At 38.2% G+C, this 11,024-nt stretch overlaps 1 long non-coding RNA gene and 1 pseudogene across 1 annotated transcript; one reads left to right on the plus strand and one right to left on the minus strand.

Annotated features, from left to right (window-relative positions):
• Positions 1-4,430: 4,430 nt before the first annotated feature.
• Positions 4,431-6,755, minus strand: LOC149126463 (uncharacterized). Its single transcript, XR_016233717.1, has 2 exons — positions 6,641-6,755; positions 4,431-4,677 (listed from the first exon to the last, which is right to left on the minus strand). It is a non-coding gene; the product is annotated as an uncharacterized LOC149126463 (long non-coding RNA).
• Positions 6,756-7,715: 960 nt separating this feature from the next.
• LOC127493295 (U2 spliceosomal RNA) lies at positions 7,716-7,800 on the plus strand (annotated as a pseudogene).
• Positions 7,801-11,024: the final 3,224 nt, after the last annotated feature.

Consider the following 11,024-nt stretch of genomic DNA (forward strand, 5'->3'; position numbering starts at 1 on the left):
ATTTAATTTTGTATCTAACTTTGTATTCAGAATTATATAAACTGTAGTTATCCTGAAATTTGGTTCCATTTCCAGGTAAAGAAAAGAGAACAGAAATCCTGAATTCAGTTTAAAACTGGAAGACTGATGGATAAATAAACTCTGCAAACCAGAAACACCCAGGAAAACAATGAAGGGCCCGAATCTTAAGTTAATGCCTAACCAGAAGCACAGTTCCTGGATAGAACCCCATAGATTCCTAGCACTTGAAGGAACTTGGTACATCTAAAAACAAAAGAGCAAATGATGCTGGAACTGTAGAGACAGTTGACATCTATATAAGAAATACTGCAAGTGCTCCAGATCCCTGCCCATGCCAAGCATGAGGGTAGACATTCACTCTTGGAAAATGTTAAAACAAAAGGATCTGGGCTTGGAGACCAGGTCTGGTTGAGGCATAGGTATAGCTTCATTGGGGAGTTCTCAATCTCTCATTCATTGGCTTCAGAAATACAGTTTGGAAAATTTCCCCCAGGAAAAAATGTTTAACTTAAGAGAAAATTAGTGAGAATTTGGGCAATATGCACCCAAATAAAAGTCTGATTACCTACAATAGTCAACTGATTAATTTTGTAGCATCATATCCATAAATTCCATAAATAAGAACAGATGTCTGAAAATAACCAAGGATTCTTGAAGACCTATGGTTTTTCTATTTAGTACTTGTTATATTCTTTACTTAGTACAGTTTTAAGCTTGTGATTATAACGGAGAGTATGTTATTGTAAAAATTTTTAGAAATAAGAAAGGAAGCAAGGAGGATAGGGTCGGAAATATCATTTTGCTCTTAAATCTGTGTATATAGAATATAAGAAATTAGTTCCCCATATATATAAAAAATTAAAAATATAAAGGGCTAAAACACTAAAAACAAATTGAAAAAAAATTAGAAAACCTACAGATGTAGGTAGCAGAACACAATTGGAAACCAAATATTCAACAGAAAAAATGTATACTAGTTGGGGCTGGTGTGGTACAGTGACTTAAGCTTCTGCTTGGGATGCCTACAACTCATGTTGGAGTGCCTTGTTCAAGTTTCAACTCCTCCATTTCCAATCCAGCTAATGTGCCTTGGAAGGCTTGATGACTAAACCAAGATGATGGACTTGTTATATTGAGTAATAAGAACTGAGGTAGAGGCCGGTACTGTTACTTAGTAGGCTAAACCTCTGCCTGTGGTGCTGAATCCCACATGGGTGCCAGTTGGTGCCCTGGCTGCTCCTCTTCTAATCTGGTTCTCTGCAAATGGCCTAATAAATTTAATACATAAATACATCTTTTATTTTTAAAAGAAGAATGCACTGAGGTAAGTCAGCTTGCTGTGTGAGGTTTTATGTTAATCTACCAGAAAGTGGACCATGTTTAATGTCTGAAGTAACCACAGGTACCAGAGTCTTAGAATTGCTCTGGTTGCCTTGTCCATATCTGCCTCTTGAATTTGGGCGTCTCCAAGTACTCTTCTTAAGAGAGAGATTGCACTGCATCTTTCAGTGTGAAAGCTATGGCCCCTCGGAATTTCTCATCCTCAGACTAGTCCACACTCAGTCTCTAACAGTTCATCAAAGTTGCATTAAGCTTTCTTAGCTAGTTAGTGGCCCCAGAGGCAACTGCTCCCGTGAGATCTCACTGCATTCACCTATGGATTCAGGATTTGGGGTGTCCCTTCTCTGATGGGTCCCCCTAGATTCATTGATTTTCTGCTTATCTGTATGATAAAAATCATACAGATAGCTTCTAAGATCTTTATACAACAGAGCTGAAACTGCAAGACTGGCAAAGGAGATATTTTGATAGATATTGCCAAATGGTCCTCCAAATGGCACACCAATTTATGCAATTCTCATCAATAAAGTATACAATGACCTAATCATAATTATTCTTAAATATCTCAAGACATCTGAGTATACTTGTATTTGACCTTGAAACTGTGGAACAAACCCTAGGTGTATGGCTGTTGAACAAAGTCTTAAAAATACCATTTTGAAGCACAAATGTACCTTTATATGTATTCACATATCTTATTAATTTCAGGATGTTTGTGGTAGTTGTCTCTTGATTTCTAAAGAGACTAATATTAATTCAGGTAAGAGGGAGTGGTTATGTTCTAACCTACAAGTATCATAAGTTTATCATTCAGGTAAAAAATATAATGAGCAAGAACATTGTTTTTTTGGTGGTTTTTTTTTTTTTTTTTTTTTTTGACAGGCAGAATTAGACAGTGAGAGAGAGAGCGACAGAGAGAAAGGTCTTCCTTCCATTGGTTCACTCTCCAGATGGCTGCTACAGCTGGCACTGCGCTAATCTGAAGCAGGAGCCAGGTGCTTCCTTCTGGTCTCCCATGCGGGTACAGAGCCCAAGCACTTGGGCCATCCTCCACTGCACTCCCAGGCCACAGCAGAGAGCTGGACTGGAAGAGGAGCAACCAGGACAGAACTGGCGCCCCAAACCGGACTAGAACCCGAAGTGCTGGTGCTGCAGGTGGAGGATTAGCCTAGTGAGCCGTGGCACTGGCCAAGAACATTGTTTTGCTAAGAAACTGGAGGAGGGTTGCATGTATCTGGATTAACGATAAATGTAGCAGAGTTTTTCATAGTTAGGAATCACAGCAGTTCTAGACCTGCCATCAGAATCTAGTTGGGAGCTTGGTTCAGCTGTTGCAGGCATGCAGCTGACTTTTACATGGGAAGTAAATCCTTTAAACTCTGCCCCTTTTCTCTTTTTTAAAAACTAAAATATTGCTCACTCTAACTCTCTTAGCTTCCCTGATTATAGCCAGAGAATTAATGAATTTTCTCCCTCTATCTTTCTGTGTATCGATGATGAAATTGTAGTTAGTTAATTTTCTTTTCCCCATGGGAATGTGATTTCTCCATAAATGCTTTGTATGTATATGTGTGTATAAATGGAAAATACATTTCAAAATCCAGCCAATGCTTTTTTAAAGAAAGCAAATAGCAAAATCCTAACAACCCAGTGTTCTTTCAGTTGACCATAGCCCTTCAACCTTCACTTCAACTTCATCAAAAATTTCATCCTTGAATTAGGTAATCTTTGATGTTAGGTAGAATAATTGAAAAAAATCTGATGCATATTTCAATGTCAAAATGCAATAAAAATTGAGTCAAATATATGGTATTATCAAGCCAATTTAAGTCAAGCATAAGTCACTTATTCCAAGTCAATGAAAGGAAGATTTTTAAATGGGCTACTTCATTTTTGTTAAGAACTGCAGTGTTGTTCACTCACTCTTGCATAAATGTCTATGAATGGTAAATGAATTCTATATTCTAAAGAATGTCAAAAAGCTCCCCATACTTGTAAACAATAAACTCTGGACAGGAAATGGAATATGAAGCAAAGCCAAAGCTCTTACTGCAGCTTTGTTTTGTTAAGCTCTGTATTCACAAGATATTGTCAGCCACAATGAAATCTGACTTTACTAAATTTTATCATTTAATAACACAGAGGATGTAAAATTGAAGTAAGTCACCTCAGATGCTGGGATAGGTATGAACAAAAGGAAGATACTTTCATATTTAAATGATAGTATTGCTATAACTGTGCTAAACATTGTCCAATATTCAAGTTTGTTTTTTTTTTCTTAGTAATTCAGGTTCAATCCCTTTGATCTTAGAAGTGTATCTTTTTTGTAGTTTAAAACATTGTCCAACATAAATTCAAAATAATTTGATACACTGATCACTCATGCTCTTTTACTAAAAACAACTTCAGAATCTATGGATTCGAAGGAAATATGGGTTATATTTTTTAAACAAGCTCGTGTAGTCAATTCTATGAATAAAAACTTACATGCAAACATAAGGCTCACTCTCAAACCTCTCTGCTTCTGTTTTTCACAGAGTTTCTGAGTGGGAGAATGTACCAAAATCGCCTACTTTATAGCTCACTTTCCAAACAAACAGCTTAGGATTGTATCTATGTGCAGAGAGGGAACAATAGTTAAAATACTAATACATTCAGACATCCTGAGCTACTCTTAATGCTATTTTATTTTATCAAGTCAAAAATGTATTTTCACGAAGGAGCTTCACTCTCCTAAATATTATGCTTCAAGATGTGTTTATCTCATCAAAACTGCAAGACCTATAATTTGTATCCTTTCCTTTTTTTCTTGGTTTGGATAGAAAATAGCATGCCAGAGAAAGCTCTCAATCCTAAAAACTTGAAAGCTTTTATTTTTCATGAGATAAATATCCCAGTGTTAATGGTGTCAACTGTACAGACAGTCCTGTTGGATGGACACAAACCCAGAGTTTTTGACCAGAGATTCCATGATGAGAATCTAGTCCATTTTGTGATGAGCTTATGAATTTATTAACTAGAGATTAACTCTTTCCAAGGACTGGTATGTTGACACTGACACTGTAGGCTAGATTAGAGATTCATTTTATTTTATTTTATTAAAGATGTATTTATTTATTTGAAAGTCAGAGTTACAAGGGAGAGAAGGAGAAGCAGAGAGAGAGGTCTTCGATCCGCTGGTTCACTCCCCAGTTGGCCACAACAGTCAGAGCTGTGCTGATCTGCAGGCAGGAGCCAGGAGCTTCTTCCAGGTCTCCCATGCAGGTGTAGGGGCCTGCCACAGCACCAGCCCATAGCGGTTCATTTTAACCAGAACTGATTGAGAACAAGAATAGGGAATAAGAATCAGGAAACAGAAGTAAGAAATAAAGTTGATTTTTTACAGTGGGAAGGATCTACTCTCGGGTGCAATTGTAAGGAAGTAAGTAGTAGCAGTAACGACCAACACATAGCCCAATGAAAACGTCCCAGGGTCTTCTCAAGCATGCCTGTGATAAGGACCATCTCTTTTTGGAGGCTCATCACCTCATTTTTGTTATTCTTCATCAATTTCCCTACATTTCACTTTCCCCACAAATGTGCCAATGTTTTGGTTTCTTTTTCTGTATTATTGGAGATATTCTTTCAGGATATAAGTGGTTTTTTTTTTTTTGTTTTTTTTTTTTTTTTTTTTAATTTTAAACAGGAGCCAGGAGTGTCTTCCAGGTCTCTCATGTGGGTGCAGGGGCCCAGGGACTTGGGCCATCCTCCGTTGCTTTCCCAGGCCACAGCAGAGAGCTGGACTGGAAGAGGAGCAGCCAGGACTTGAACCAGCGCCCATATGGGATGCTGGTGCTGCAGGCGGAGGATTAACCTACTGTGCCACAGTGCTGGGCCCCCAGGATATAAGTTCTTAAACGTACAGCTCAGGTTTTATTCTTTGCAAGCTCCAACAGTTGTATGATATGATCATGTCGGATCAAAGTAGATCCCTCATGTTTTCACACCAGTGGTTCCTTCCTGTGTTATCATTTGTTTGTGGCTACCCAACAATGCTCTGACTCAGGCTTTGACATTTATTCCTGAGGGTCAGTAGATGACACAAAAAACATATTAAATGCTAGGTTGTAAATTGACTCTTTGTTAATATATCTGGTTGAAATTTTCATGGAAATGTGGCAGTTAAAAACAGCTGTTTAGCATCACATTTGCGAATGACGCATGGTTTTCAATAATCTATTCTTCCATTTTTTGCCTCTACCACTGATTATCAAGATCTGGCTATAAATAACTCTCCAGATGCCGAGGCCAAAACTGCCAGTCCATCCCAGCAGTGTCATTTATGAGTTCCTGGAGGAGTGTCTTCCCGTATTTTTTCTGGTAAGGAAATGTGTCCAGCTTGCCTTCTGCTGGGCACTTCAATATCAACTCTGTTTCATCATGTCATTCTTTTTTTTTTTTTAAACTTTTATTTAATGAATATAAATTTCCAAAGTACAGCTTATGGATTACAATGGCTTCCCCCCCATACCGTCCCTCCCACCCGCAACCCTCCCCTTTCCCACTCCCTCTCCCCTTCCATTCACATCAAGATTCATTTTTGATTCTCTTAATATACAGAAGATCAGCTTAGTATACATTAAGTAAAGATTTCAACAGTTTGCTCCCACACAGAAACATAAAGTGAAAAATAATAGATGATTTTTTAAATGATGATGAAATCAGATCAGACCTATTGTCATGTTTAATCCCAGTGAGAGTCAAGCTGGGAATTGATAATTTCTTTCTTTCTTTTTTTTTTTTTTTTACAGAAGATCAGTTTAGTATACATTAAGTAAAGATTTCAACAGTTTGCACCCCCATAGAAACACAAAGTGAAATAGACTGAGTACTCGTTATAGCATTAAATCTAAATGCACAGCACACTAAGGACAAAGATCCTACATGAGGAGTAAGTGCACAGTGACTCCTGTTGTTGACTTAACAAATTGACACTCTTGTTTATGGCATCAGTAATCACCCTAGGCTCTTGTCATTCTAACAAGATATATAAATTCATAGATGCTAGTGAAACTATGTAAGAAAGCTATATAAGATAGTTATTATCATTAGGAAATTTCTTTAATATGATTCATATTTCAAGGCATTATTTCCAAAAATTGTAGTATTGCAACTCAAAGAAGACAAAAGAAGAAAAGGAAGGAAAGCAATCCTTATATACTTTGAGTTTCTCCCATCAAAATCCCTTGTGTCCCAATGCCTTAACCCCAATATTGAAGAACCCAAAGGCAACACTAACCTTGTTCCTACTGTGCTGCTTTATCTTGCTTCCTGGTAAACAAGAGAGCTCCCTGGGCTTCAACTTCCTTTGCCCAAGACTAAAAATAGACAATGGGCCAGCTAAGAGATCACTGTAGATCTTGAGTGAATGTGGTAACTTTGCAACAGTCATCAAGATATTTACTCGCATCATGTAAACCCTTATCTCTAATGAATAAAAAATATTTGGCTGAGTTAAATGATTCCTCCAGGTGTGTTTCTCTGTAATTGACTAGTCTTGTTGCTAGTTTCCATTTTTAACTTTATATTTCATAATTTAAAGATCACATACTTTTAGTTTACATTATAGTCAAGGTTTAATGACTTTGAAATAAAGAGTTCAATAAATATAAATTCAGAAGACAGTAGTTCAACGGGGAAGCAGTCAATAGCCATCAACAATATTCAAATATTCATAATAGAGGGATTCCTGAAGGAGAAGAAAAGGAAAAAGGCACCACTGCCTAGTTTCTATGAGGCTGGGGTATAGGTTGCACTGTTGGAGACTTTGCTGATCTAAACAGATTTTCTGTAAAAAGCTCTACGATCAAAATAAGCAATAATAATTGGGAAGAAGCAGTTTCTCCAGACACCAGTTAACAAAGTGTTAGCCTTATCAGTTCATTTCTCCTGGAGCTGGCCCGACGGTCCTGCACACTGTGCAGTCCTATAGATGCCCAGGAGGCCTTTGTTCTTGGCTTTGTGGCTTATTATTGCTGTCTTAAAAATATTGATTTTTTTTTCTGTGAACTCATTTGTTCTGAGTCAAGAGGGACAAAGGAGCATGCCCAGGAGCAGAGAGAATACGTGATATACACAGTTGTGATTTCTTGCTGCCCTGTCCACGTACAGCATTTCCACATGGCACATGAACAGTGTACCCAAGATGAATGGTGTTCACTGACTTAAAACAAATGGATGTAAGTATGTTAGTTCTATGAGTAAGGAGGGAAGATAATCTGACAACCCCAAGAGGCCACACTTTCCTTTGGAACGAGAACTTGCTTTGGATGCAAATAGAAGGCCAAGGAGTTCTAAGAAATAAGCAAGGAACTATCACTTCTCGGCCTTTTGGCTAAGATCAAGTGTAGAAATAAGCAAGGAACTATATCATATCTTTTCTTATTAATGTCACTTCCCTGTATAGCCAATCACGTTTGTTAGAAATCATAACATAAAGGAAAGAGAAAGATCAAGTAATCCATAGTTAACTTGCCTTCCTTACCTATAAGTAAGTCAAAGATAGGGGATATTGGTAAAATGTATGTGTATTAGTGTTCTGCACCATTTTTGTTCTAGTCATACATATACATGGGTAAGCATAAAATATGAATTGCATGATTTTGAAGAGTCCACATGAGTAAGAGTTTTTCATCTTCACGATATAAAAATGAAATTTTCATGCTAGCAATTTGAAATTTTATTTTTAAATTAGAATGACATTATAATTCCATAACAAGTCAAGAGAAAGACTGGTGAAGGAAAAAGCTTTGTATTTTAGACAGCACATTACTTTCTGCTTTTTGAATAAGAAATTCTTCATTTTCCTTTGTTCTGGGCCCTGCAAATTGCAGCAGTCTGGCTGACCTGGTTCCTAGAGAGCTGCTGCTCCTTCATCTTGCTGGTTGTTAAGAGCTGGGTTTGAGAAGAGCGGAAAGTGAGGCAAAGCACTGAGCAATGCTTCAGCCCCTTCTTGAGGCCCTGCAGATTCTTTCATTTTTTAATAAAGGTCTTTTTTTGCCTTAATTGAAATTATATTAATTTAAGAGTAGTTTCGATATGCTTTCCTAAGGTCCCAACATTCTTTCTCCTTTCTGATTCCTAAATATACAATGCTGTTTGTTAAACTTGCCCTCTATGCTACCCTTGCTTAGCACAGAGCAAGTTCTAGAGCCTGTATTCAACCATCTACCTTTAAAACGATTTCCTTTACATTCCATGTTTAATCTCCTAATTTTTTTTTTTTTTTTTTTTTTTTTTTTTTTTTTTTGACAGGCAGAGTGGACAGTGAGAGAGAGAGACAGAGAGAGAAAGGTCTTCCTTTGCCGTTGGTTCACCCTCCAATGGCCGCCGCTGCAGCCGGCGCACCGCGCTGATCCTGGCAGGAGCCAGGAGCCAGGTGCTTTTTCCTGGTCTCCCATGGGGTGCAGGGCCCAAGCACCTGGGCCATCCTCCACTGCACTCCCTGGCCATAGCAGAGAGCTGGCCTGGAAGAGGGGCAACCGGGACAGAATCCGGCGCCCCAACCGGGACTAGAACCCGGTGTGCCGGCGCCGCAAGGTGGAGGATTAGCCTATTGAGCCACGGCGCCGGCTTAATCTCCTAATTTGAGGTCAGTACACATATCTGATCCTCTCCTCCCTTTTTTCTCATGACCTGTTTTTTTTCTATTTATTCCTAGGTTCACAGAATTGTAGATAGGCCTTTGCTGATGTCTGTTGGTGACTGAGAGAAAAAGAGGAGTCAGAGAGCTAGGGCTTTTTAAAGTTCTCCTAAGAGGCCGTTAACAATGAGATGTCAGTAGTGGTCTACCTCAGCCTTCAACTCTGAGTTTTCCTCAATACCTTCAAGTACATATTTTGATTTTAGCAAAATTCCAGCCATGCTGAATTTAATTGCTTTGATCCCTTACCTCACACTGTCTGATTCCTTAAATCTTAGCATCAGAAAGTCCTGAGACCTAAATCTTGCCCTGATTTCTTCATATGTAAAGGAGCTTTAATATTTCAGGACAATCTTCATATGTTCTTGCCTCACCCCGTCACTACCTTGCTCTTAACTTTCCAGGAAACGATAAAGCTACTTGTAGCTCTTCAAATGTGCCTTGGGTTTCAGCCCCCCTTGTCTTTTGTCACATTAGTCATTCTGTCTAGAATCTCCTTCCCTATCCTCTTCACTTCAGGGCCTTGCTGCCTTAGGGTCACTGTATCTCAGCATATTGCATGGAAACCACCTGTTTATAGCATTGCTTTCAGACCACCCTGTGGCATCCTTGAGTGATGAAAGGCATCTTTTTATTTGTTCCAAGTTACACAGTCCTAGACACACAACAGGCATTTAGCACATTTTTTGTCTGAATTTAAATGAACTGAATTAGATATACTCTAGCATACTATGCGATTTTTTTTACATAATTTATATGGTTCTGAGCCAGAGAATGAATATATATATATATATACACGTGTGTATGAATATATATTTAAAAATTATATGCTTCCATATTATTCCCCTAGGATTTTTAAAGTCATAAAATCTTAAAAAGAATTTCAGAATATTCCACTCAATTCAGGAATATCCTTGACAACATTTTGGACATGTTGGTCCAATTTATTTAATTTCATTTTATTCCTTTAACCAGAGTTCAGGAAAGAGGATGATGAGGAAGAGACACTTTACACATCCTTATACTCAAAGCCAAGTTCTCATGTAAATTTTCTTATTCTGAATCTGTTGCAATCAAGGATAAGCTACTCAAGTCAAAGGTAGGTCAAACATCATCAGAAACTTGCTATACATAGATACGGGCAATCATTTCCCAAGAATATCCCTACAATATTCTGCAAAATTCAAGAGTTCTGTTACTAGTTCAGCTAAAGATAAGGGATCTAGAGAGCAGTTTGGGGATGTCTTCATAGGTTTTAGCTAGAATTTTGATTTCTTGGTACATTTTCAGTTCATTTCGTTCTTAGGAAAGCTAACTATACAGATCATCACTTTCACCGATGTCCTGTGCCAGTTACAAGATTGACGTCTGTTCTTTTAGACTAGAACAAGTACACTGGATTCCAAGAAACAATGCCCAGGATTTTCAAGTTTTCCAGTATTGGTATCTTTTTGCATATCAGTCACATCTACTTTTTCATGAACACATGAATATATGTAGAACTTTAGCCCTTTGGTAGTGATGAAATCTGAACTTTATGCTCAACTTAGAGCGATCACTTGTCGTGAATTCTCAGGACCTCTGACCTGATGAGCAAAGAGTGAGCTGGGAACCTAGCACATGATTTTTTTTCTCCATGCTCTGCTACTAGCTTCCTAGGAGACTCAGTCTCTCCTGACTCCTTTTACTGCTGAAAAGAGATATAGCCTACTTCACTTTGGCAGCTGTTTTGAAAGTCAAATACAATAAATACAAGCAGAGTCAAAAGTTCCATAGAGGTAAAAAAGTATTGTTTTCTTTTTCTTTTCTTTTTTTTTTTTTTTGTCATTTTCTTTTTAGGATTTATTTGAAAGGCAGAGTGGGAGAGAGAAGGAGAATCACAGAGAGATCTTCCATCTGCTGGGTCACTCCCAAAATGGCCACAGGAGCTGGGGCTGGACCAGGCAGGAGCAAGGAGCCAGAAGCTCCATCCAGGTCCCCC

This window comes from Oryctolagus cuniculus, chromosome 5 (assembly GCF_051225735.1).
Source record: "Oryctolagus cuniculus isolate XC-2025 breed Fujian yellow rabbit chromosome 5, ASM5122573v1, whole genome shotgun sequence".
Classification (NCBI taxonomy): domain Eukaryota; kingdom Metazoa; phylum Chordata; class Mammalia; order Lagomorpha; family Leporidae; genus Oryctolagus; species Oryctolagus cuniculus.